Source organism: Quercus lobata, chromosome 10 (genome assembly GCF_001633185.2).
Source record: "Quercus lobata isolate SW786 chromosome 10, ValleyOak3.0 Primary Assembly, whole genome shotgun sequence".
In the NCBI taxonomy this organism is placed as follows: Eukaryota; Viridiplantae; Streptophyta; class Magnoliopsida; order Fagales; family Fagaceae; genus Quercus; species Quercus lobata.
Window position 1 is genome coordinate 3,776,163 of NC_044913.1, and position 27,381 is coordinate 3,803,543.

At 34.9% G+C, this 27,381-nt stretch overlaps 1 pseudogene; it reads left to right on the forward strand.

The window, feature by feature from the left end:
- Window positions 1-31: 31 nt before the first annotated feature.
- LOC115963575 lies at window positions 32-26,729 on the forward strand (annotated as a pseudogene).
- The last annotated feature ends 652 nt before the right edge of the window (window positions 26,730-27,381 follow it).

The window sequence follows — 27,381 nt, forward strand, 5'->3', positions numbered from 1 at the left end:
CCGTGTAGTGTAATCATCCATTTTAGAGGAAATGCTTCTCAAAGACTCAGCATCGGTATTGGGAGGTTGCTAAGAAAATCCTGGGAATCAAAATATAACAAAACCATTCGTATGGAGAATAAACACAGAAAGTGCTACAAGTTGCGCCATATCTCTCTCAAACTTTCACTCGCTAGTTTTTTTCTCTTCTTTTCTCACTTCTCTCCCAAGAAAGGAAAAAAACTTTTAAGCTATGAAGCACGGGTGCGGATTCGGGTTTGGGTGCAGGTGCGGGTACTGGACTCGGCAATTTTTGAAAAAGTATGGTGTGGGTGCAGCGGGATCCGTTTACTAATAAATTATTAAATATATTTTTATTTACAAATTATTAAATATATTTTCATATAATAGTAAACACATACCAATTTAAGAGCAATGGTAACTACAAATAATTCTGTAATTTCAATTTAAGTTGTTTAATGTACAGATAATTTGACAAATATATAATAAGTTAATAACTAAATAAGAAATCAACTCAAGTTTTTATTTTATTTTTTATTTTTTTAACATGTATTTCGGCCAGTTTCTCTGCCAATTTCAGCCATACTCAGCGCGACTCGGCCTAAATCGGCGTTGAACTGGCGCGACTTGACCTGAATCAGTGCAACTTGGCCTGAATCGGCGCGAATCGGCCCAAACTAGTGTGACTCGGCCCGGACTAGCGCCAATCAGGAAACGAAAAAAGAAAAGAAAAAAAAAACATGAATCGGCGCGTCTAGTGCGAATCGGCGCGTCTAGTGCGAATCGGCATGTTGCCAAGTTTCTAGTGCGGGTGCAGCAACCCTATAGCTGCACCCATGCTTTCTAGCTTTTAAGTGCAACTTGGTGTAAGTGTGACCGATGGAAGTAACTAGAGATGTAATGACTGCATGTATATGTAATGGCAATTATGCAACTCTTTCTCTATTACTCTCTCTAATTAGCTAGTGGGTTTCTCTCTCTAATTAGTTAGTGGGTCCAAAAAGATTAGTGCTTTAGTGTTTGCACAAATTTCACACATGCATGCCCCACCTATTTCTTTATATATGCACATATCATTTGGTTTCTCTGCTAGTTTCAAGTTTCAACTATTTCTACTCCAAAGTCCAAACCAAAACATGTTTTTTGATTGCTAACAGAACCCTAACAATCTGTCTATATTGCTATTTATTTTGTGTGTAAAATAAACCACAGCTCTCATCACAGGTGGACAAATTGTTAATATCACTAGCAATGTCACCATTTATTTATAATTAATTTGGTCATCATAATATTAAATAAATTAACTTATTGATTTTAAACATTCATCTATTTTAATTTAAAAAGAACTCATTACACACTTTTCTCTTTCTTCGTTACTCATACTCAATTCGCTGCATCTCCCTTTCACAACAATATATGGCCACGACAACCAGATAGAAGAACAAAATAGGCTATAAATGGTTACTTTGGCAATATGGGGTGCTCAAAACATGTTGATATATAAACCCACACAACTTTGTTTGTACCATAATTTATGACCTGGTTGAAGTTGTTGACACACCATAAACAAAACAATTTTGCACCCAAGCCGAAACTTTAAATATTATAGTATTTTCAATGCTTTGTAATGACTACTAAAAAACTGAAAAATTGCATACCAAATTCTTAAAAATGAAAAAAAAAAAAAAAAATCTCTACTCTAACGCTATATTTTCCATCCTTTATACAATAAATCAATAAATTTATGTCACTTGCTTCCAAAAAAAATGTATTTGAACATGAAAATTAAATCTACTTGTATATAAATTAATGCCTAGGATTGTTACAGATGCATGCCTTTAAATTCGATCCACTTCAATCCATTAAGGTCTAATTCGGTCCATTATATATATTTTGGTCTAAAATGACAAAAAGTAATATTGTTATTTTTAATTGTTCAATTTAATAATTTGTGGTATAATCTTTTTTTTTTTTTTTTTACTTTTTTAGGTTTTGAGTGAATTATAAAATTTTGGTGTTTTTATATTATATAATTTGAATTTGAACAAAATTTTGGTGTTTTGAAATTCCATTATAAATAACTTTATTGTTTTTTCCATTCACTAACAAGAATGATCATATATAAAACTAATAAAAGTACAAGAACTCAAAATACTTAATATGACAAAACAAGGTCACATGAAACAAATTATATAAATATATACATATATATATCGACACAAAAATTTGCAATTGACCATGCATTTCGTGGACTTACAACTAGATAGTACTATGCTCTTGCAACATACGATTTATTTAAAATTATATGTAAACAAATCAAAATTATATAAATAATTTGTTAGTTTAACTTTGTTCAAATAACTCATACAAGTCAAATCAGTTTGAAATACTGTGTTATTTTTATTATAGGTAAAATAATTAAATAATAGGATATAGTTAGTTATTTTAAAACCTTAACTGATTTGATTAGTAGCATTGCATGACACCACTTAACTTTTTGAAGTTGAAATAAAATAATCATCAATTTCACAAAACTTTTATGAAAAATTGTAAAATTTGTTAAAAATTTAGTTAATTTTCTTACAAAAAGTTTTTTATTTATTTATTTTTAAATGATTTACTTTATTAATGAATTTCCTAAGAAATTTTTTGTTAGTAAAACACACACACACAAAAAAGTGGGTCCCACATATTGAATGAAACTAGTTGGTGTTAATTGATTCTCAAAAAAAAAAAAAAAAGACACAAAAAGTAATAAAAATACAATAGTTTCACTTTTAATAATAAGTACAATATTGTTCAATAAAAAAAAGTACAATAATAAAGCATTATCCATTATTAAATGCATGGTGCAACTGTTTAAAGTAGTTATTACATATTAGCATTATCTATTATTACAGTATATAATTGTAGATTTTTTGAGGATTTCATACCTTCAATGGATGTAGTATAATGGGAATTATCGTGCTTTTTGTTTATTATTTAAATTAAAGCTCTCATAAACTCACAGCTGCATTTGGAAAATTTTCCCAAAAAAAAAAAAAAAAACCATCCTTGAATTAACACATTTTGAAATGGATAATTTCCTTCCAGAGAGTCAATTGACTGAGGAGGTGAGAAAAGTAGAAACCTCAGTCTTAGTTAGTTCTTTGGTTTATGTCAATTGGTCACTGTTGTACGGAATAAGCTTGTAAAATATGTTTCAATTAACTAAACCAAAAAATTGTTACACGTAAATTGAGTGATTTGAAAATAAAAGTAATTTCACGTGAAAAAAGAAGTGTTACATTGACATGAACATAAAAATAAAGTTATTGTGAAAAAGGAAGTGTTACATCGACAACATTTTTTGCAATAAATCATAGGTATTATTGGTTATAATTTAAACTTACCAATAAAATTAACTTTTTTTGCCCACCGAATCATGTTTAGCATTAATCATTAAAGGAGCATTTGGAATTAATTGGGGATTTATTAAACAATTTCTAGGTGCTTTCCTTGACTAAACCACAAATTCTTTTTCTTATTATTCCATAATGGGGACATTAAAAAAGGAGCATCTGAAAACTCAAAATATTATTCCATCGAGAAGGGGATACTTCCATCCCGAGAAGGGGATACTTCCATACATGCAAGCTAAAACCTTAAGCCTCGAGTCTATAAATACCTATATACAAAATAATTTTATTACTACATGATATGATGATAGGGCCAAAAAATAGCAAAGGGTTAAAAACTTAGAATTATTTTCAATAATGTACAGCCCTCATATATAACTTGGGTTGGTCATTTGGGATGACTCGGTTAGTCCCGACACACAACAAAAACCTCTTGATTATTTTGGGTTAGTACTTTTTTTTTTAAAGAGATTCAACCTATGGCGTTTTTTATAGTAGTTTTTTATCATTAGACCAAAACACCAATTAGTTTTTGGTGTAGGTAGGAATTGAATCTTAGATTTCTTATTCAATCATTAGAGACTTTACTAGTCGAGCTAATTGGAACTCATTTTTGGATTAATACTTAGTCGCACGTACATGCCTCATGAGTTGTATTAGAGTTAAACTTAATTTTTAGTTAATTTAAGAATGGACCCAGGATTTCAAGTCTGGGGGGGGGGGGGGGCGGAGTATAAGCCAAAAAAAAAAATTCAAATAAGCATCCATATAGTTAGTGACAACTCTAGAAATATTTTTAAGGTGGTCATTAAGAAACTAAAGTTATGTGAATAAAATCGTAGCAATAACGTAACTTGGAACTTGTCTTTGGGGGCACCAAATGAAAACAAGATTTGTATATATATGTTATATTCATAATTTATATAATAGTCTAAAGTATAATGTAAATACTATTCAATATATAAGTTAATTATTTTATAACTCAACATTAGAATCCAAAAGTATAGTATTATTTTTTGAAATATCATCATGAATAGATCAAATAGTTTTTAACTTGCTTATGGGATTAGATTCAAAACTAAATTACTATCCATTAAGTACTTAATGACTAACATATAAAAAAAATACTAATAAGTTAAAATTGCAAAGTAGACAAACAATTCTTGAATTAAATGCATTAAAAAAATCTAATCAAATAATGATTTGCACATTTTAGTGTTTTATTTTTTATATTATATATTTTTATCTATTATAAAAGTAGCTTATTGTGTGTATATATATTGTTAATATGTTATATAATAATATAATTAATTTAATAAAAATCAAGAAAAGTCATACCTATCCTAGTATACCATACACGTGTGTGGTGGTAAAATGAAAGAGAAACAAAAGAAAAAAGAGAGAGAGAGAGAGAGAGAGAGCAAACTACTGGAACTAAAACATGTGCACCATGGTTGTAAATCTAAACCATACATGTGGATTATGGTTGTAATTCCTGGAGCAATCTAATCAGTAAGTAAAGAAGAAAACAAGCAAGAGCAAACAGACCAAACTTAGCGAGTTGGGAGACTCAAGACGCCAAAGATTAAGAAATAAGGGAGACGAATAGATAGAGAAAAAATTTAGAAGAGTCAAGGGCTCACAAATGCAAATCTTTAATCTGTTGAAGGTTGGTAATATCCTTATATAGTCATCTCCAAAGTAAGCTAAAGACAATTTTTTTTCCCAAGATGTTCAAAGTAGGGTGTTCAAAATTTTTTTAGGAAGTCAAGATAAAATATTTAATAAAATTTATTATTTTTTAGGTTAAGGATTTACATGAGTTGGCTAGACTGGGCTGTATTTATTCTCTCCAGTTTCTGTCTCTCGATCTCTCTCTCTCAACTTCTTTAATTTTTTTTTTCCTAAATTCAATTTGTATATAACGTGGGTTAATGGGTTTTTAATTTTTTTTGGGTTGGGTTGGGTCTAGGTTGTCTAGGTGGGGCTAGCTAAAGGGGGCCAAAGTTTTGGAAGAGAGGGAGCCCAACTACTAAAAACATAAAATATACCCAATAATAATAATAATAATAATAGAATTGGGCCCCGCCGCCGCCGCCGCCCGCCGGGGGGGGGGGGGGGCGAGCCCCTACTAGGTCCGTCCTTTAATGAGACTCAATGAAATAAATCAGCAAAATAGTAGTTTTTGTATCCAAGTAGTAAATTTTAGGATAAACTACGAAATATGTAGTCTACCCTAAGTTTTATATCACATTTCATCCTTAATAAGTCTGGAGATACAAGCGCTGACTTAAAATAAATAAATAAAACTCTAGAGATATTAATATATATATATATATATATATATATTTCACAAATTTTGTTTACAACAGTTAAGATATCAAATTATTATAGTAGGTAAAAACACAACATTGATGGTAAGTCCAAATAAGAACTAGTAAATCATACTAACTGATCAATTATTATGAAAAATGTTATGTTTGTATCATTAATCATTATTCTTTCATCTTTCATAATCTACAATTATACATGGTAGCTTTAATTACAACAATAAAATGGTGTATTTATCCATTTAATATATAAAATATGCATACCTTTCTCAAGTTAGAGCTCCGCGTCTCCAACTGCCGCTAGCAGTTTTGTGAGATGGCATGTTCTGTTATCAAAAAAAAAAATTATATAAAAAGAGGCAATGCCTCTACAGTGCCATTTTGGTTTATTGAGCCACTTTGTCTTTTTTATTTTATTTTATATTATTTTTTATTTTAAAGTTCTGAACAATAGCTATAGTAGCTTTTATTTATTTTATTTTTTTTCAGTCTTCCGTACATTAATGGTAAGTCCAAATAAGAACTAGTAAATCATACTAACCGATCAATTATTATGAAAAATGTTATGTTTGTATCATTAATCATTATTCTTTCATCTTTCATAATCTACAATTATACATGGTAGCTTTAATTACAACAATAAAATGGTGTATTTATCCATTTAATATATAAAATATGCATACCTTTCTCAAGTTAGAGCTCCGCGTCTCCAACTGCCACTAGTAGTTTTGTGAGATGACGTGTTCTGTTATCAAAAAAAAAAAAAAAAAAAAACTATATAAAAAGAGGCAACGCCTCTATAGTGCCATTTTGGTTTATTGAGCCACTTTGTCTCTTTTTTTCTTTTTTTTTTCTTTTTTTTCAGTATTCTGTTTGTACTTTTTTTTTCCTTTTATATATATTGTTATACTGATACAACAAATTTCACAATATTTTTACAATTATTGAGATGTCAATTTCTTCTAAGTCAAAATAAAATATAAAACTATGATCAACCACAACTGAAAATAAATGTTTTGTAAAAATGTTGTGACACTTGTTAGGTAAATGTGTAAAAGCTACAGTACTTTTGATTTGTTCAATATGTATTTTTTTTTTAAGTCATCGATTTGTGCTTTTTTTTTTCTACTAACTATATAAAAAAGGCAATGCCTCTACGGTGCCCCTTTTGGTGTAGTGAGCCATCCCCCTACCCCCCCCCCCAAGTTTTGAACAGTTGCTATAGTGCCAATTCAAGTGGCACTGTAGCTAGCGTTTTTTTTTTTTTTTTTTTCTTCAGTCTTCTGTTTGTACTTTTTTTTTTCTTTTAAATATTTATAAGAATCTGCATATATATTGTTATACTAACATAATAAATTTTACAATATTTTCACAATTATTGAGATGTCAATTTCTTATAAGTCAAAATAAAATAATAAAATATGAAACTGTGACCAACCATAACTGAAAATAAATGTTTTGTGAAAATGTTGTGACACTTGTTGGGTGAATGTGTAAAAGCTACAGTATTTTTGGTTTGTTCAATATGTATTTTTCATTGCTTTTTTTTTTTTTTTCAATCATCAATTTGTGCTCTTTTTTTCTATATATAAAAAGAGCGAATAGGGTCATGAATAGTATTATAAACAGTATTTTTGGTTTAGTAACTTACCTTTTTCCTTCTTCTTTTTTTTTCCTTCAAGTTCACCAACTTGGTTTGAGCTTGCTTTTTTCTTTTAAATGATCTTTATATGTTTACTTTTTACTTGTAATGTAAGCTTCCATTGTATAAACACAAAAAGTAACAAATATTATATACATTTACAAAAAAAAAAAAATTGTACAAATTTTGCAAATGTGTACAACATTTACCAATTTTTATGTATTTACAATATAAATTTACATTGTAAGTGCAATGTATATTTCTATATATATATATAAAAAGAGTAAATGAGAAAAGTTACAGTAATTTCGCTACAATAGTTTTGGTTTGTTTAACTTTCACTGTTTTGTTGGCCGTCTTTTTTTTTTTTTTTTTTTTTTTTTTTTTTTTGTGAATGCATAAAGTTGTAGTATATTTGCTATATTATTTTGGCTTGTCCACAATAATTTTCACAACATTTTTATAACAAATCAAATATGGTAAATTGTTATTGGTTCTAATTTAAACTTATCAATGAAACTACTTTTTTTGCCCATTAATAACAACTTGTAGTAACCTACCACTTATAATTTGTTGTAAAAATGTCATGGACATAACATTTTTTGTGTGAAAAATGTTAAGACATCTTGTTGTTGTCACAATATTTTCAAAAATGCTGAGCTGTCAATTTTTTACAAGTTAAAATAAAATATAACAAAATTATAAAGGTATTATGAAAATGTTGTGTCATTCTATTGTGTTTTTAGAAATTTTTTGTTGGTTTAATCAACTTTGTTGAGCCAAAATTCACTATTCCACATAATTTTCTTGGGTTGACTTTTTGTATTTTTTTTTCTTTACACACTATTTTAAGTAAAAACACATAGTTTTGCACACAAAAACAAAAACAAAAGCTTAGAAAAAAAAACATTTTTCATCCTTTATGTTTGGGATAGTTTACAATTCTTCCTTAAACTTTAAAATCAATCAATTTTTCCCTTAATATTTTAGAAAAGAGTAAATATGTCATATTGTTATTCTCTCAATTAAACCCTAATGATAACTTATGATTTTTAAAATATCTTATTGTGTAATGTCTAAATTACTCCTGCTAAATTTTAACATCCTAAACATTTTCTTTACTTATTTTGAGTTTTAAATGATAAAAATTCTTAGAAAGTTAGAATGATGATATTTGATGACACAAGCCTTTTGTTATCTTTTTTATTTTTATTTTTTATTTTAAATTTCTTAGCAAAACTCAGTTGTTTATTATTGGAAGATGATGATATTCGTTATTATTCTTAGAAGTTTTTAGAGAATAGATATATTGTCTTTAGCAAGTAGGTACTAAAAAACTATTATAGTTAAATAAATATTTATATGTTAAATAGCTACCCTAACTTTGTGGTTGATCAAAATTCTTAAACGAATGAAATTAACTTTTTACGACATAATTATCAAAATTCTTAAAATTAATGTCTCTTTTGATTAATGTAAATCTCTATATACTTTAAAAATCAAATGATTCATATCTTTGTTTTGTAATATAAATAAAATCTAGAATTGACCTTAATTACTACAGTACTTTTTTTCCACGGTAAGCACGTGCTTTGCACATGCTGCCCTAACTAGTGTTTATAAATAAATAAAAATGTGCGACCTTATGTACACACGGTTATCTTTTGATGCAAAGATGCCCCCTTCAAAATTGCCTTGGTAACTCCTGTCCAATATTTCATTATGGTATTTTTCCAGATTATAAGTCAAATTATCACTGCACCCTATTCTCTAATTTATAAATGTCAAAGCAATAGCTTCATATTTATGTTGTTTATTTCTGTGTGTACTTTGTGACTCATTTGTTTCCCAACCATCCAATCAACGATAACATAATAATTATAAAAATAAAAATAAAAATTGAAAAAGTAAACACTTTTAACCTCACTCCATCAATATTCGGCAAGAATTGAACCTCCCCTTCTTTATATATATATATATATATATATATATATATATATATATATATTTATATCAGTCTTACCTCCTTAAGTTGATACTTGGCAAGTTGGGAGAAAAGACTTACAACCAAAAAAAATCCAAAAATACTATGCCAATGCCATACTTCCAGTTACATTGTGTTTATAATCTTGGAAACCCAATTGCTACTTCTTTTGTGTGAATTTGTTGTAATAATTACTTGAATACAATACTCATGTGAAAAGATGGAAAAGTTAACTTTTATGTAAGAGATGGGAAAGAATTGGATTATCCAACTAGAAATGATAACAGAGTGCATAGGTTATTTGAACGAGTTCCAATAAATGGATCGCCCATTTTTGGAAAACCATTTATTTTGGGGGTTCCTCTTCCTCATTTAAGAGTAATGCTAGAAATACTATAATTTTTACAAAATAACCTTTATAAATTATGTGTCATCAATTACCAATAATATATATATATATATATTTCAATAATCATTTATTTATTGAGTAATGCTATAGTTACAAACTATTTTATAATATTTTTATAAATTATTGATGTGACAAATTTTCATTTGTTCTCATCTAGATCCACCACTAATATCACATTTTTATTTACTATTAACTACTCACCAAATCAACAGTTTTTAAAAATGTTTTAAACTAATTTGAACTCTACCATTTTCCTTATTTATTTTTTAAATCCACCAATCATATTGATTTGTAAAGATGATGTTATAGAATTGATAATAACTTTGACATTCTATCATTTAATAATAAGATAAATTGTCTCTTTCCTCTTCTTCTCCTTTTCCTCCCCGAATTTCAATTAATTACAATTATTTAATGCATTCAGAAATCCATGGCCCTCCTTCTTTCGGATCAAGATCCTTTAGAGTTCTTAGTGTACTCTATCATGTAGAGTTCTATTCATCTTGACCCTTCATTTTGAATTAAATGGTTTGGATTATGCCATATCATTAACTCACTAATAAAATTCTTAAATTAACATTGAGACATCAGCAATTAAAAACCACATCAGATTTTGAGTTTATTAGTAATTCATTTTAATATTTTCTTTAAAAAAAGAAAAACAAACAAGGCTGCCTTTAGAAGAAAACAAATTATTATTAAGGTTTATGACTGAATTTATAAGATTACAACTGAATTGTGTTGGGTCTAAGAGATAGGCTTGCGATGGGCTAAGTTTTTGGGGAACATTTAGCACTATTTTCACACATAAATTTCCCAACATTGTTGCCTCCTCTATATCTCTTTTGATTTCCAATCCCCTACCCTACAATGTCATATGTGGATTCATGCTTGGTCGGACAAGCTTGGTTCCCTTGCACATTGCAATTGATAATGATGGTGGAGTTGGAGTGAGAGATCGACGGAAACCTTTGCTCTCAGAATTAGGCACGGCAGAAGCAGGGATGAGCTATGCAAATTCTGGGTTTTCTATACTTTAGATCTGAGTTTTATTTTCTTTAAAGAAAATACTAAAGTGAATTAATAAACTCAAAATCTAATGTGGTTTTAAATTGTTGATGTGGCACTGTTATTTTAAGGATTTTATTGGTGCATTAATGATATGGCATAATTCCAACCATTTATTTTAAAATGAAAAGTCAAAATAAAGAGAACTTTATATGGTAGAGTACCTTATGAACTCTAGAAGATCTTAATCCCCCTCTTTAATATTTCCAATAAAATCCCCTTCCTCATTTATTACTTCTACTCTCTATATATTTTTTGATAAATACTCTCTATTAATTATGTTCAAGTGTCCTATCTTATTATATATTTTTCATCCAACTCGCAAGACTCCTCATCTCCCCCATCAAAACAAAAGATGGTTAACATTTCTCCCTTTATTTACTCTCCCATTAAATCCAATTCATAATTTTGGCCATCTTTTAACTCTCTTTGTTTGGGAAAATTACTGAATACTCCGGGAGTACCATAAATGCGTACTCTCTCTTTTCACATGTGGATCCCACCATAAATTTAATTAGTGAAACCCACAGTTATTTGAGAGGGGGGAGTATGCATTTATGGTACTTCGAGAGTATTCAATAATTACCCTTTTGTTTGGGCTCTTCCTCTCCTTATCAAAACCTTCAATGCCTTCATTTGGAATTAAACCCTATTCATTTGCCTCTATTTTTATATATAGATTTAATTTCCAATTCTCCCTCTACCTCTGTAGAAGTACCTCCATAGAAGTCACCAAAGTACAAGTAGGGTTGGAAAGTCCTTTTGAGGTGACTTTTGCCTTTTCTGTTTCCCCCTCCATCTTCTTCGGTTTGTTTGGTGCAAATTGCATTTTCTCCCATTATGTAGAAGATTAAAATTTTGATTTGCATGTTATAAAAACCTCTTATAGCTTGCTGCTAATGCTGGTCAAAGGAAAGTGAACTGGTGTAATGGATCTTTCAAAAATATATTATTATTGTTGGACAAGGCTCGCAACATGATATATTATTGTTCAATTCCTGATACTCTTGGAATATTAAAAAATGTGATAAAAATAACCGACCATGTTGATCTTTTTTATAAAATATCAATGTAATGCATCTCTTTATAACTAACTATATAAACTTTTTTGTTAACCAAGAAAAAAAAAATATATAGACTTTCTAAATGTTCTAAAAGACTTTAAATTGGTTAGAATGGAGAAGGTTAACATATGAAGCTCAAGAAGTATTGCCAAGATAATAGAGAGGATCTTTAGCATTAGCAAATCAATCATTATTGCATTACTCTCGGGTTATGACTTAGAAGAATGATACATGTATTTAACTATTGAATTTTGTCTATTAAAAAAAAATATATATATATATACATATATATATATTTTTGGTGTATTTTTTTTCCTTAGGAATTTTGATGTGACGTAAGCAGTTTTTCATGGCCTTACTTCTTACTTGGATGTTTTATAATGACTCATTGTAAGGTACACATTTTAGTTACTTAAAATTTTTCTTACAAATGCTGAATTGGATCTACAACTTTTTTGTTCGGGCTTGGTGCATCACAAAGAGGTCCCCTCTTCTCAACAATGTCCAAGCCTGCCTCTTTGCACAGTCAATCTAGCCATTGCCTGCTTTTATGTAATAAAAAAAGTGTTTGGCTTCAAATTGCTAAGTTGCTTGGTTGATCATTGGTTTATATGTTTATATATTGTGCTTTGGGTGAAAGCAGAAGACCTTGAAGAGATGGGTGGTTCCAGAGCTACTACATAAATAATCTTCAGAGAATACGAGTAGTGTAGTTGATTTCGAAGAACCATGACTTTCCTAAAATCAATCAATGTCCATGTAAATAAAGTTCAATCAGTAATAAGTAAAACGTATAAATTTTACTGCTCATAAGAGTTTCCTTCTTTTTTCCCCCTCTGACTTCTCAATGAGATGGGAATTTGGCATATGGTTACAAATTTTCTTGGGAAATCAGCCCACTTAGAGTTGTCATTTATTTATTGCATATGAATGATATTCAAATTATGTGATTAAAAAAAAATTAATTTGATATTCCAAGTAGCACTATAAGAAACTTGATTTGTTTCGACCCACATTTTTCAAGGGTTCACAAAACACCGTGGAAATAAATGCTAATTAAATGTGCCCGGCCTCATTTAAAGCAACCTTATTTCGTGGGTCACAAATTTTTAGAAGAATCCTTGAAATAAACTACTCCATACAACCGATATTTTAAAGAAAAGCGTACAGTTTTTGCTCTCCCGCGTGAGCTGGCTTCAAATATCTACCTTTTTTCAACGCAACCCTAACCCGACCCTTGAAATAGATATCTAAAATATTTTCAACCCTTGAGATAGATAGAGAGGAATAAACACAAATTTTCGTTCTCTCTCACATTGTAGTCATTTTCCATTTTTGGTCAGAAAATTCTCACAGAAACTCAAATATCAGAAAACTCCTCTCACAAACTTCCATTGCTTTTGTACTTTGAATATCGGAATCTGAATTAGCTTCCACAACAAGCTTTTCTCTCTCTCACTCACTCAAAGACTTATATCTGATTCTACTAGGTACGATCTTCTACTACTTTTCATTTCATTACATTTCTATAGATTTACTCAGATTTTGTATTTGGAGAAATTGTTTGAAATGAATAGGCTTTGTTTGAGTTTTTTTATTTTATTTTATTTTATTTTAACAATTATATTTATTTCAATTGCTTTGAAATTCTAGCTCAATTCATTAGCTTAGTGGTGGAATTTGAGCTCAATTAAATTTCTTTGGACTCATTTAGAATTTGTTTGGTCATAGAGAAATCGTAGGAAAATAAATGAATTTTTATTGTATCAATTTTGTTGAGTTTTTTTTTTTTTTTTTTTGGTTGAAAATTTTTAGTTTTTTTATTTTTATAATTTTATTGTTGGTGTTTTCAATCGGTAAATTTTCTAGCTCGAATCCCTAATCATTAACTTGTGTTGAAATTTGAGTTCTATTAAATTTCTTTGATTCATTCGAGAATCTGTTTGGTTGTCTAAAAATTGTAGGAAAAGAATGATGTATTGGAGAGGATTTTGGGATTGAATTGACTTTTTGTGTGTGTATATTCAATTGCTTAAATTTCTAGCTTAAATTATTAATTTGTGTTGGATTTTGAACTTGGTGTTTTGTACATTCTAGTTTGATTTGAGCTTGAATTATTGGTTGATTGTGCTGCTTGGATTTTGGATGGAAAATAGTAAGTAAAGCTTGAATTTTTGGTTTCTATGTGGAAAGATTATTGAGAGAGAGAAGCGTCCAAGTCATTCACACTGACTCGCTCTACAACTACAACAGTCCCAATCGAATCGTTCCTCTCAAATTCAAATCAAACCTGTGGGGGTATAAAATCAGGAAGCCCATGTCAATATCTGTGCTGGGCCCAAGGCCCGATCCAAGGAAGGCCCACCCCTTGGCCATGGGAAGGATCCTCCTCGGCCATGGGAAGGACCCTCCTCGGCCATAAATGTAACCGAGGGCAAAGGGAGCAACTCGGTCCTGGTGATGACATTCCGGGTTATTTCGCCGAACAGGAACAGTACTAAAACGACAAAGAGCAAGGGAAAGGCTGCCATTACTACAATTAAGTACTCTGCACCTGACAGAGCCATGCTATTCAGCTTTTACAACCACCCCCAACCACTTTGGGTATGGGCTGATGGGACAAGTACCAGCCCTATAAAGTTGAACCTACACGTCGACGTTGGGGGGAGGGAAAAAGCTAGTATAAAAGGAGGAAGAAGTAGTCCAGAAAAGGGGGAGGGGGGACAAGGTCCAAGAACCGGAGCCACCCAGGTCGTACCGAGGAGAAAGTCTTCTTGGATAAGCTCAGTTCACCTCTGTGCGATCATCATGAACACCATGACTAACGACTGTATGTTCATCAAGGCCTAGCCTTCTAACCCACTCTCTACAAATTCATTGTATTGGGTCCGCCGGTCCAAGATCCCACCCACCGTGTGGTATTGGGCTGAAAAACGAGAGAGAAAAACAAGATTAAAATATAGTATTGGTTTCTCATCATTCACAAACATGAAGAACATAAACCCAGAAAACTAATACAAATCAAATGAAGCAAAACCATGAGAGAAGAACAAACTAATACAAATCAAATGAAGCAAAACCATGAGAGAAAGAGAGTTCTTCGTCTTCTTCCTCATACTTATTTTTTGTGCCTATACTAAGAAATTTATTAAAATCAAAGCATAACACAATTTACAACATGAAGAACATAGACCCAGAAAAATCAAACTCAAATCAACCTCCACAAATATATATTTGCCTTGTTGTCTCTCTTTCACCACAATGGTTACTAATTTGTTCAAAGAAAAAAAAAAAAATCAAATGGCCGACCACAACAAACCCAACCATGGCTGACCACTCCAAACCCCAAACCCAGCCATGGCCGACCACTGTTCTTCTTCAACAATCTCTCTCCAAACCCCAAACCCAGCCATGGCCGACCACTCCAAACCCCAAACCCAGCCATGGCCGACCGCTCACAGCTCATCTCCGCCGCTCCAACACCACCTTAGATGGTGGTTCTCAAGCTTCCAAGCTCCTTCACGGCAAACCCCAGCCACCACCATCTCTCCACTTCTCTACCCAATCTTTCCGAACCTAACTCTCAAACTCACTCTTCAATCTACCACAGTGGTGTGGAGGCTCTGCACAATCAGACCCAGGCTCGATGTAGGAAATCGTTGACCGATCTGGTGATTCTGTGGGTTCTGGGTTGTTGTTTGGCTTTGAAATTTTCACTTTACTTCTATTATACCCAGCAAATCAAGTAATTTTTATTCTACTGTTCATGATGTTGTGATTTTTTCTGGTGGGCTTGTTGTTTGGCTTTGAAACCTTCCTCTCTCATATCTCTATTCCCTTGGTCAAGCTTTGCCGATCCTCCCCTTGGTGCTGCTAATGTATATACAGTGGTTTTGTGTGAGTGAGATCTTGGATGTTGAAAATCAAAACTTTAGAAATTAAGTGCTGGAAATTGTTGATTCTATTTCTCTTGTGTTTTTAGTTGTATTTTGATAGATCTGTGTTTGTACTTTGATGGTATTGCTTGATTTAATTTGTATTAGTTTTCTAGGTGTATGTTCTTCATGTTAGTGAGTGAGTTTTGGGAATGAGAGTGTTTTGATCCGTTTCAGGTTTTGTTTTTTACATATTTTGTGTTAGAGTAACGGCTGAAGGAGAGGTGGGTTACGGATTACTAACGGAGGAAATCACAGGTGGGTAAAGTGTCAAAATTGAAACCACGGATAGGCACATAGAATTAGAGGTAAACCACAGGAGGGTAAAATGTAATTATCCCTTTTAGTTAAGATGCATCTCATAATAGATATATTTTATTTTTATTTTGACCAATGATATATTGTTATTTTAATTTATTGTAAAAATATTGTGAGATTTTGTGGTATTACTCAAACAACTCCTCCCACTTTAAACAATGAGTCTAACACAAAATAAATGCCATTGCCACCAAAACTGTTTAGACTTTTGACCAATTTGGCAATTTCAATCCTTTTTCTTTTTATTTATCAACTTTCTTTCCTTTCATTTCCGTTTAACTACGCGGAACTCAAACTTTACACAAAATAATAATAATAATAATAATTGTAGGGTATAAATGATTTATGGGTCAAGCCGAGGAGGATTATGGCCCAAGTTCAACGAAATAGACTTTGGGTACCGCCGAGGGTAGTTCAGTCCTCGGCAGACCCAAAGTTCCCCCTAGTAAAGAAGGGTAAAAATGGTATAAAACTGAAACTCGGAAAAAAGATCTAAAATATCCAGGGAAAGCTGCCCTTACTGCCATTCAATGCTCTGAACCTGACAAAGCCGCATTCTTTGGCTTTTACAACCACCCCCAACGACTTTGAATATGGGCTGATGGGACAAGTATCAATCTAGGAAAGGTTGATCCAATACGTGGACGAAGGACAATGAACGCAGGCAAATATAAAAGGAAAAATAAGCAACCTAAAGAGGGGGGGCTGGGAAAAATGGCCAAGAAACGAGAGCCTCCCAGCCCACCTCCATGAGAAGTACTCTAGAGGTGACGATTATTTAACCTTGTAGGAATCCCCTGAAAAACCCACCGCCTATCGATCAAGGCCTAGCCTTTCAAACCCACGCTCTACAAATGATATTGTTAGGGCCGTTTTACGTGCGAACCCGACACTGTTACGGTCCGCCACGAATCGTGACCCTACAATTGGCGCCGTCTGTGGGAAGGGCTTGTGTGTTGGCATAGGAAGTGGGTCGATAGAGTTTCTTCGATTATCTAACCGTTAGTTATAGAGTTCAAGTATAAAATCTCACTAGGGGCTACGTTTCTTGACGAGGGGCTTAGCTGAAGAGCTGACTCCCCTAAAAGCTAAAGCTCCTCGTACAGAACAAGCTAGGCGCTTGGTAACGTTAACCGTATAGATAAACTCAAAGGGCTTGGCTGAAGAGCTAGCTCCCCTAGAGCTAAAGGCGAGCCAAGGCCCCATACAAAGAGAAAACTAGGTTTTGGACAGAACCAAGGCATTGCATGGTCCTCGGACCCAAGCCTCAGGGGAAACCAACTACCTGGATGTAATGAAAACTAGGTTTTGGACAGAACCAAGGCATTGCATGGTCCTCGGACTCAAGCCTCTGGGGAAACCAACTACCTGGATGTAATGAAAACTAGGTTTTGGACAGAACCAAGGCATTGCATGGTCCTCGGACCCAAGCCTCAGGGGAAACCAACTACCCGGATGTAATGAAAACTAGGTTTTGGACAGAACCAAGGCATTGCATGGTCCTCGGACCCAAGCCTCAGGGGAAACCAACTACCGGATGTAATGAAAACTAGGTTTTGGACAGAACCAAGGTGCATGGTCCTCGGACCCAAGCCTCAGGGGACACCAATGGCTATTGCATTGGTCCTCGGACCCAAGCCTCAGGGGAAACCAACTACCTGGATGTGGAAAACTAAGTTTTGGACAGAACCAAGGCATTGCATGGTCCTCGGACCCAAGCCTGGAAACCAACTACCCGGATGGAAAACTAGGTTTTGGACAGAACCAAGGCATTGCATGGTCCTCGGACCCAAGCCTCAGGGGAAACCAACTACCCGGATGTAATGAAAACTAGGTTTTGGACAGAACCAAGGCATTGCATGGTCCTCGGACCCAAGCCTCAGGGGAAACCAACTACCTGGATGTGGAAAACTAGGTTTTGGACAGAACCAAGGCATTGCATGGTCCTCGGACCCAAGCCTCAGGGGAAACCAACTACCTGGATGTGGAAAACTAGGTTTTGGACAGAACCAAGGCATTGCATGGTCCTCGGACCCAAGCCTCAGGGGAAACCAACTACCCGGATGTAATGAAAACTAGGTTTTGGACAAAACCAAGGCATTGCATGGTCCTCGGACCCAAGCCTCAGGGGAAACCAACTACCCGAATGTAATGAAAACTAGGTTTTGGACAGAACCAAGGCATTGCATGGTCCTCGGACCCAAGCCTCAGGGGAAACCAATTACCTGGATGTAATGAAAACTAGGTTTTGGACAGAACCAAGGCATTGCATGGTCCTCGGACCCAAGCCTCAGGGGAAACCAACTACCTGGATGTGGAAAACTAGGTTTTGGACAGAACCAAGGCATTGCATGGTCCTCGGACCTAAGCCTCAGGGGAAACCAACTACCCGGATGTAATGAAAACTAGTTTTGGACAGAACCAAGGCATTGCATGGTCCTCGGACCCAAGCCAGGGGAAACCAACTACCTGGATGTAATGAAAACTAGGTTTTGGACAGAACCAAGGCATTGCATGGTCCTCGGACCCAAGCCTCAGGGGAAACCAACTACCTGGATGTGGAAAACTAGGTTTTGGACAGAACCAAGGCATTGCATGGTCCTCGGACTCAAGCCTCAGGGGAAACCAACTACCTGGATGTGGAAAACTAGGTTTTGGACAGAACCAAGGCATTGCATAGTCCTCGGACTTAAGCCTATGGGGAAACCAACTACTTGGATGAGGAACCAACTATTTAAAGAAAAAAACTACAGCCCGTAAACCTCGAAATCCCTCCGAAGAGAATTCCGCGTTAGCAGACGGGTTAACACCTTGATTGCGCGGATTCCTCGGTCTACCCTCGGATCCCCAGTATCAAAGGGGTTGATGCGATACGGCGCAACATATTACCCCAAAAGCACAACCAAGGTCCCTCGCTACTTAGCTACCCTTTCAGACGAATTATTTAGAGATTATCGTTCTCGAACATCGGTCTAGCATGCATCGCGTAATATTCAGCGCTTATCCCGGTTAGTTCCAGGAATTTAATTTATTGAAAGTTACCATTGTTATACTTGATAATATTTGTGAGTTTAAATTAGAAGGAACCTGTGTTAAAGCATTTTTTCTGCCTGGAATATCCTTAAGGGCAAGCTTGCATTTAATATTCATGCGTAAAGTAGTTGTTACGGAGAAGGAAGATATGTATGGAGAAATAGACACATATTTTATTAAGACAAAGGAACAGTACAGTGTACAATGAAAAGCTGAAACAAGCTTACACTAAAGCTGATTACATAAGTAAAGGAAAATACAAGCGAGTGGAGATAAGGCCGTGGGGACAGCTCAGAGGAGAGGTTGGCTACTGCGCCAAGTTATTGTCTAAGGAAACTATTCCTCGACACTTCTGCATGCCCATAACTCAGGCAGCAAAAGAACCTGACCTCAGGCTAACACCGTCTACAGAAAAGGCGCAGGGAGCCGGAAGTTGGGAAGCCCCCGCAAGAATTTGCCGGTTACAAGGTAGACAGTGCTGATGGTGGAAACTCCTTCTTCGGACATACCAAAAATCTGGCATGACCAGAACCTGCTTCGGATTTTGACTGAAAGGAGGGGAGACACCCTCCCCCCTCCGTAGAAGTGTAAATTTCTCTTTAAATTTATGCTTTCTTGGCCCGTGCATCACTCCTTCGAGTCTCGGGAGGACACGGCGCCTCCGCGGTGGAGAAAATTCTTTTTCCCTAACCCTCGCCTCAAACATGATTTCCTAAAGGAGGAAGCTGAAGGATTTGTGCGTAGGAAAAGTAACTTTCTCTCCTATTTATATCAAAAGATAAGATAGTGGCATTTAATTCACGCAGCGTCCCAAGGAACGCTACAGACAAAATGTCTCTGGCTCGATTTCCAACGTCATCTGCAACCCTGAAGTTAGAGGAGTCTCGAGAAGGCGCACCTCGAATACTGGGACACCCAGAAAATATCGCGTGGCCTGAGAATACGGAAATACCCCCTAATTTTGGGCCCAGTCAACTCACGGCCCAGGCCCGATTTAGCACAAGGGCCCGGGGACAGAACCTAGGTCTTGAATGGTTCTCAGACTCAAGCCTATGGGAAACCAAGTACGAAAGATGAAAATTACAAGTGTTGGACAGAACCTATGTCTTGCATGGTCCTCGAACTCAAGCCTATGGGGAAACCAAATACTTGGGTAAGTAAAGGTTTGAATTTCGTAAGATGGGCTACTTGATAAAAACGTCAAGTCACTTCGTCTACGGCTTAAACACCATAGAAGGTTAAGGCCAATAAGGGGGTAAGGAAGGTGGTGGAACGCCCCAGCATTTAGTCGTATAAGAGGGCTGTTCATTTGGCAGGGGATATGTCCTCGGACGGATATTTCTCACACGGCGTCAAGCCTTCGGTTCTCTCCTCGGCTAGTTCCGGGTAAGTACTATTTTTTACGGGTCGGCCTTATTGTGCCAAGCACTTCTATCAAAGCTATGGCGACATCATTTTATTATCAAATATTTTGGTCTTAGTCGTCATTGAGTTAGATGCTATATTATTGTGCCGAGCAGTGCTTGCAAATTTATGAAAACATAAAGACATAATATGCGAAACAAGGTAGACAACAATCTTTATTGATATGAAAAATTGCTACAACATACAAAAAGGGGCTCAAACGAGCCTATACAAAATGTAAACTGCCTAAGCAACCATTACATCTGTAGTACAGAAAGGTAAACTGTCAAGCGTCTTTTAAACTCGTCTTCAAAGTTTCTCCAATCTCTGCCTCATTGCTGCTCATACTAAGAGAGGGACTCACTTTAAAAAAGAAAATGAATGAAGAATAAGGAAATAGTAAGGAAGAAATCAATGACGAAGACGAAGGGGATGAATAAAGAAAATGGAGGACATGAGTAAAGAAGGAGGAGAAGAAGAGCGAGGGATGAAGAGACAAGGAGAGGAGCAAAAGATAGAAAAGAAACAGCATCAGGGCGGAACTGGTGCTGGGAAGACAATAAGAAGAGGGAGGGGGAGGGCACCAAGGAGCAAAAGAGGGAGAAGCAGAAACGCTTAGCCCCTGCCTCAGCCCTGACTCCTAACACGCCGGTGTCATATTAGGTACGCTCGTGAGGAGCCGGGTGGTAACGGTCTTGGGTGTTCCCGACTCCGTCACGTCGAAAGTTTGACGTGACGAGTCCCTGCTTCGGATTTTGACTGAAAGAAAGATGAGGTTGATTTTGAGTCTTCGCCATCCTTGTCCTGATCGAGCCATGATAAGCTTTATCAGAACGTGGCGTTTTTGGGAGGGGTGGGGCTTTTGCATCCCTTGTTGTTATGGTAAAGTATTTTACGATTAAGCGTATAAACTAGCGAGTAAACCGAATCCTAAGGGAGGCTAAGTATTCCAGAGTCACAGGGGGATGAAAAGGGATTTTTGGTAAAAACAATAACCTCCTCCTGTCCTACTTATATAGAGGGCAGAGCGGGAGGCATTTAATAGGTTCAGATCTCCAAAGGAATCAGCAAACCCAAACACGCCGGTTCCACTTCTCCACCCCATCAGAATAAACCGTCGAATTAAAGTAGTCTCGTAAATAGTGATTATTCAAAGCTCGTTTTGGATACCCCAAGCGATAAGAACGCCTCAAGCGCGAAATTAAAAACTATCTCGTAGACCGGTGAATCTCTTGGGCATATGAGAAAACGCCAGCGTGTTTAATAGGCCGAATGGATTGGGCCACAGGAAGAAGTTTGGCGTCACCAAAACCCCCCTGTCCAGCCCAGGGGTTGGACAGCCGGGTTTTGAGGGGCTAATGTAGGGTGTAAATGATTTATGGGCCAAGCCGAGGAGGATTATGGCCCAAGTTCAATGAAATAGACTTTGGGTACCGCTGAGGGTAGTTCAGTCCTCGGCAGACCCAAAGTTCCCCCTCGTAAAGAAGGGTAAAAATGGTATAAAACTGAAACTCGGAAAAAAGATCTAAAATATCTAGGGAAAGCTGCCCTTACTGCCATTCAATACTCTGAACCTGACAAAGCCGCATTCTTTGGCTTTTACAACCACCCCCAACGACTTTGAATATGGGCTGATGGGACAAGTATCAATCTAGGAAAGGTTGATCCAATACGTGGACGAAGGACAATGAACGCAGGCAAATATAAAAGGAAAAATAAGCAACCTAAAGAGGGGGGGCTGGGAAAAATGGCCAAGAAACGAGAGCCTCCCAGCCCACCTCCATGAGAAATACTCTAGAGGTGACGATCATTTAACCTTATAGGAATCCCCTGAAAAACCCACCGCCTATCGATCAAGGCCTAGCCTTTCAAACCCACGCTCTACAAATGATATTGTTAGGGTCGTTTTACGTGCGAACCCGACACTGTTACGGTCCGCCACGAATCGTGACCCTACAATAATAATATCTTGTATGGCACTAAAGTAGTAAAGCTTCCATTATTTATTTCTCCTCCATTTCTTGCATTTTCATAGTTTCAAATTTTGATTTTTATCATAAATCCAAATTTTAAATAATTAGAAGAATAGAGAAAGAAAAGTTGAAATTTTATTTCTCAATTTATTTTGGGGAATCAAATTAAATTTCTAAACTTGAGGTATATAGATTAATCTCTTACATTTATGATTGATCACCAGGAATGTTTTACAATTGTTTATTTATTTTACAATTATTTAAATTTTAATAGATTTTGTATGACAATTATTTTTTTTTTTTAATTTTATTATTAGTATCAATTAATAATTTTAGGCTCTTTTTTATTATTTTTTAATCTTGCCTTCCCTAAATTGAAATCCTAGCTCCACTATTGAAACCATCAGTCTTGTTATAAACAAAACATAAAGTGAAATCCTTTTTTATTTTTTTATTTTTTTCTACTTCTTAAATAATGAAAAATCTGAATCAAAACAATTTGAGGTTTCTTTCCTAGCAACCAAACAGGACATAATGCTTTTATTTTTTTGGAACGGTTTTGGGTCTTCTCTTGTATGCTCAAAGTGGTTACTAAATTAGTTGACTTTTCATCATGTTTATTATGGTAATATGGTCTAATGTGTTTATTGACCATTCATCTTATAGTATATACCTTTTTTTAAGCAGTACAATTGGCATTTCTTAATTAATCACTGTATCATGTCTACAGAAATATCATATGAATCTATTATCTATAGAAATGTAAAGTTTGAGTTACTTCTTGCATGAATCTGTAACTGATAGACTGAGAACATTGGATGCCATGTTCTCATGATTACATGCTGCCTCAAATAAACTTCTATGACTGCTGTTTGATGAAACTTTTACTAGGGATTGAACAAAATGAGTCCTAAGCTTTTATTGCTCTTAATTTTTTGTTGATTCCTATGTAATTTCTTACCCATTGTTAGTTTGTTTGTTTGTGTTTTTTTTTTTTTTTTTTTTTTTTTTTTTTTTTTTTTTTTTTTTTTTTTTTTCGGAGTTTAGAATCTTATCTGTATGACTTTTGTGGTTTCTTTTTCTCAGGAGTAAAATTCTATTATCCAATTCATAGTGGAAGGCTTTAAAATTTCATCACTCTGGTTAGCAATTTTTGTTATCTTGATTCCATCTTCATATGGAGTACCCATGTCGCGTATGATGGCAAATGACGAAGGTGGCCTTTCTGAACGTTCTGAGTGGGATCTCTCCACTGGATCTCTTCAAAATAAGACTGTGAACTGCTAGTTTACCACATTTTAGGGACATAGGGAATACCGAGAGGATCGTATTGTATGTGATCTTGATATGAAGATGTAAGGTTGAATTTATTCAACCATCTTATTGGCTTTATTCCGTGCCAAATTTGCTTGTAATTCAGTATTTAGTAACCCTGTATTTAGGTGGGTTTGATGTAAGGGTAGTGAGTGAGATAGAGTGAAGTTTGCTCAAGAGTGTGCAAGAAAACAGAGTGTCGCGGCTGGGTCTCGCGGGTGACTCGCGGCTTCAAGCCGCCAGAAGCAACCTCACGTGCCAAGCATGCTGGAAGGTGAACAGTCTGCTAGCTGGAGCACTACAGGACAAAACAGGACAATTGGCCATACGGTTATCTCGCGACTGGATCTCGCGACTTAGTCAAGCCGCGAGGTCAAGCCGCGAGCCACCCCTGTTTTGTAGAATTCTGACGTTTCACATTCCTCTCCACTCCAGTATAAATACCCCTATTACCCACGATTGAAAGAGAGCTTCCAGAGAGAATTTTGAGAGAGAAACCCTAAAGAAAAACCAGATTGTTTCACCCACAATCTCTACCTTAGAATCTCTTCAAATTCCTCAACTCTCTTCCTCTCCATTGTCAAATCCTTGAGAGGCATTATACCAAACCAGGTTCTCACCATCATCATCATTGTGAGTCTGTTGTTTGGATTTCTGGGAAGCAGTTAGGAAGGAACCAATCTTCATTGGTTGATGCTACGGTCTAGTAGCGGAATCCGGAAAGCTAGAAAAGAAAAAGGTTCGGCGCAACCTCGTTGGAGCAAGAAGCTTGGAGAGCTTAGGTGCACTGGGTAGATTAGGCTTGGAGGGTCTATTGCTGTCCTTGTATCCCAACTATATTTTCTAGTGGATTGATTACCGCTTGGAGGGCGGCGGAGAGGTTTTTCGCCGAGGGCTTCGGTTTCCTCTTCGATAACACATCGCGTGTTGTCTTTGTGTTTGCATCTTCCTTCCTCTATCTTTGCCTTTAAATTATCTGCTGTGGATTTTATTTTGTTATGGCTTAGATAGTATTTAATCAATTTCGTATGATAGCATATGTTAAGTTTCCGCACACTAGTTGTTTGACTTATTGCTTGAATTGATTAAGTTGTTATTTGGGGGTCTAAACGTTCAAAGGTGTTTTTACACGTTTTTGAACTCTCAGAAGATACCACATTTAGTTACTCTCTCTCTCTCTCTCCTCACTCTTGAAATAACCCTTATTATTTTAGGACTGGTTTTAGAGTGCGTTTGGGAAGTTTTGCGCTTCCCAGACGCACGTTTGCATTTCAGATTTTTTTTTTTTTTCCAGCCGTAACTTTTTGACTTTTCCTCTGTGAATAGTGCTCTCATGCACTGTTTATAGGTCTCACAAACTATACTTTTCAGCAACTTTTTTATTAAAAATGAGTTTCATGGTACTATTCACATATTTAAAAATTATTTTGCTATAGTGTTTTTCAGTTTTCAGTTTTCAGCTGTATCCAAACGGACCCTTATTGTATGTTCACATTCAAAAAATTTCAGATGTAAAAAAAAAAGAGAGAGAAAGAGGGTAATAATATAAATTTATAATGAATCCAATAACAAGACACTCAAAGTAAGGTTTCATATCTTGAAGAAACACTGCTTTAGGAGCATCACATCTTAAACTGACAGAAAACATTAGATGTTTATATTGATGTGGACAAGTTATTGTTTGAAGCTTGACTTGGATGCAGGCAAAAATGGGCTTGGGGAGATTACAGTTGGTGTTATGGCAGTATTTGATGGTCATATTGGTGAGGAAGCCAGTGAAATGGCTTCAAACCTTTTGCTGTATTACTTTTACATGCATGCTTTATTCAATACCTCCGAGCTAATGGAACAGTATGAGGGAGTACCTATAACTGAGGATGAAATAACACATTTGGAAGTATTAAAAGAAGCATTGTTGAGGACAATTCGTGACATTGATTTCAAATTTTCTCAGGCAAGTAGAATTCGTTCACTTCTAGTACACTTACCTAGTTTTCTTCACATATTGATCTATGTTCTGCTATATGCATTCAGGAGGCTTTTGAAAAGAGAATTTTCCCAGGATCCACTGCCACTGTCGCTCTTCTTGTTGACAGGAAGATTTTAATTGCCAATGTTGGTGACTCAAAGGCCCTTTTATGCACAAAGAAAATATCCAGTCTGGTCAGAGTACTGGTTCTCTGATATCTCCCTTTTTTTGTTAGGTAGTGATATTGATTATTGACTCTTTGACCAGTTGCATCCAGAAGATAATTGATCCTAATGAATGGTTAAAGGTTTAGCTGATTTGAGTTGAAATTAGTTGTGTCTACTAGATATGTGCTAAGATGATAAAAGAGTTCCTTTCTCTCAATGCTTTTACTTGAAATAGGACTTTCCTAAGCATTAGTTGTACATTAAGTAAAGGAGTATAAAACTTCACCTTATTTTAACCTAATAATTGAATATCTGTATGTTTACATGAAAATGACAGGTAACTTGACAGCCAGTCTTTCAGCTACTGAACTAACAGAAGATCATAGTCCAGGTAGAGATGATGAAAGAGCTCGAATTGAAGCAGCTGGTGGTATCGTTGTCACTCTTTGGGGTAAGCCTTGCGTCAATGCTGAACTTCCTATGTCCCGAGCCATTGGTGATGTGTACCAAAAACAACCCCAGGAATTTTTTTCAGGGTGTTTCTTAAGAACAATAAATTACACAATCTAATAAAAAGAAAATTTTATATATTGACAACAACAAGAACAAAAAAAAAGCACGCAAATACATAAAATTTTACAACATAAAGCTTGTGGAGTTCAGTTGTTGTTATTGTTAGTGTTGCTGAACAGGGATGGACAGTGATGGCTGGCAAGAGTAAGTGAGTTTCTTATTTCCTTTTAGCCTTTAGATTTGATTTAGTTTTAGTTTAAATTGTTTAATGACTTGTGAATCCGCAAGGCACTGAGGCAGTGAGGATTTTTTTTTTTTTAATATTTGTTGAATTAAAAATGTAATCGTATTTGTGTTGGAGTAGTGATAGTCTTAGTCTAAGATGAGATTGATCTTGTACTGGACTTTTCTATTGGCATTTGGTTTGGGCATTGTTAGTGGTTTTATTATAAATTTTTTTTCCCAAATTTTCGTTCATTTTTTTTTTTTGGGGTTTTTCCATGGTTTTATAAACCAGTACGCTGAAAGAACCGGAAAAAAGACTGGTTATTGGTTTTTTGATCGGACCGAGATTTGACTGATGGTCGAACCAGTGACGTCATAAATAATATAATTAATAAAATTTTAAGTTATATAAATAAAAATATAATAAGTTTATTACTAATAATATGGTAGCAAAATGTAGAAACATAATATTTAGTGACACTTTTCATGTAAATTTAATCAAATTTCCTTATAATGGACAATATTTTTCTTTTCTTTTTTTTTTTTGGGTTAAAAAAATAGGGGTTCACTAGGCTTATTTTATATATAATGAATTTCCTTAGAATAGACAATCACATGTTTAATTATAATCATAA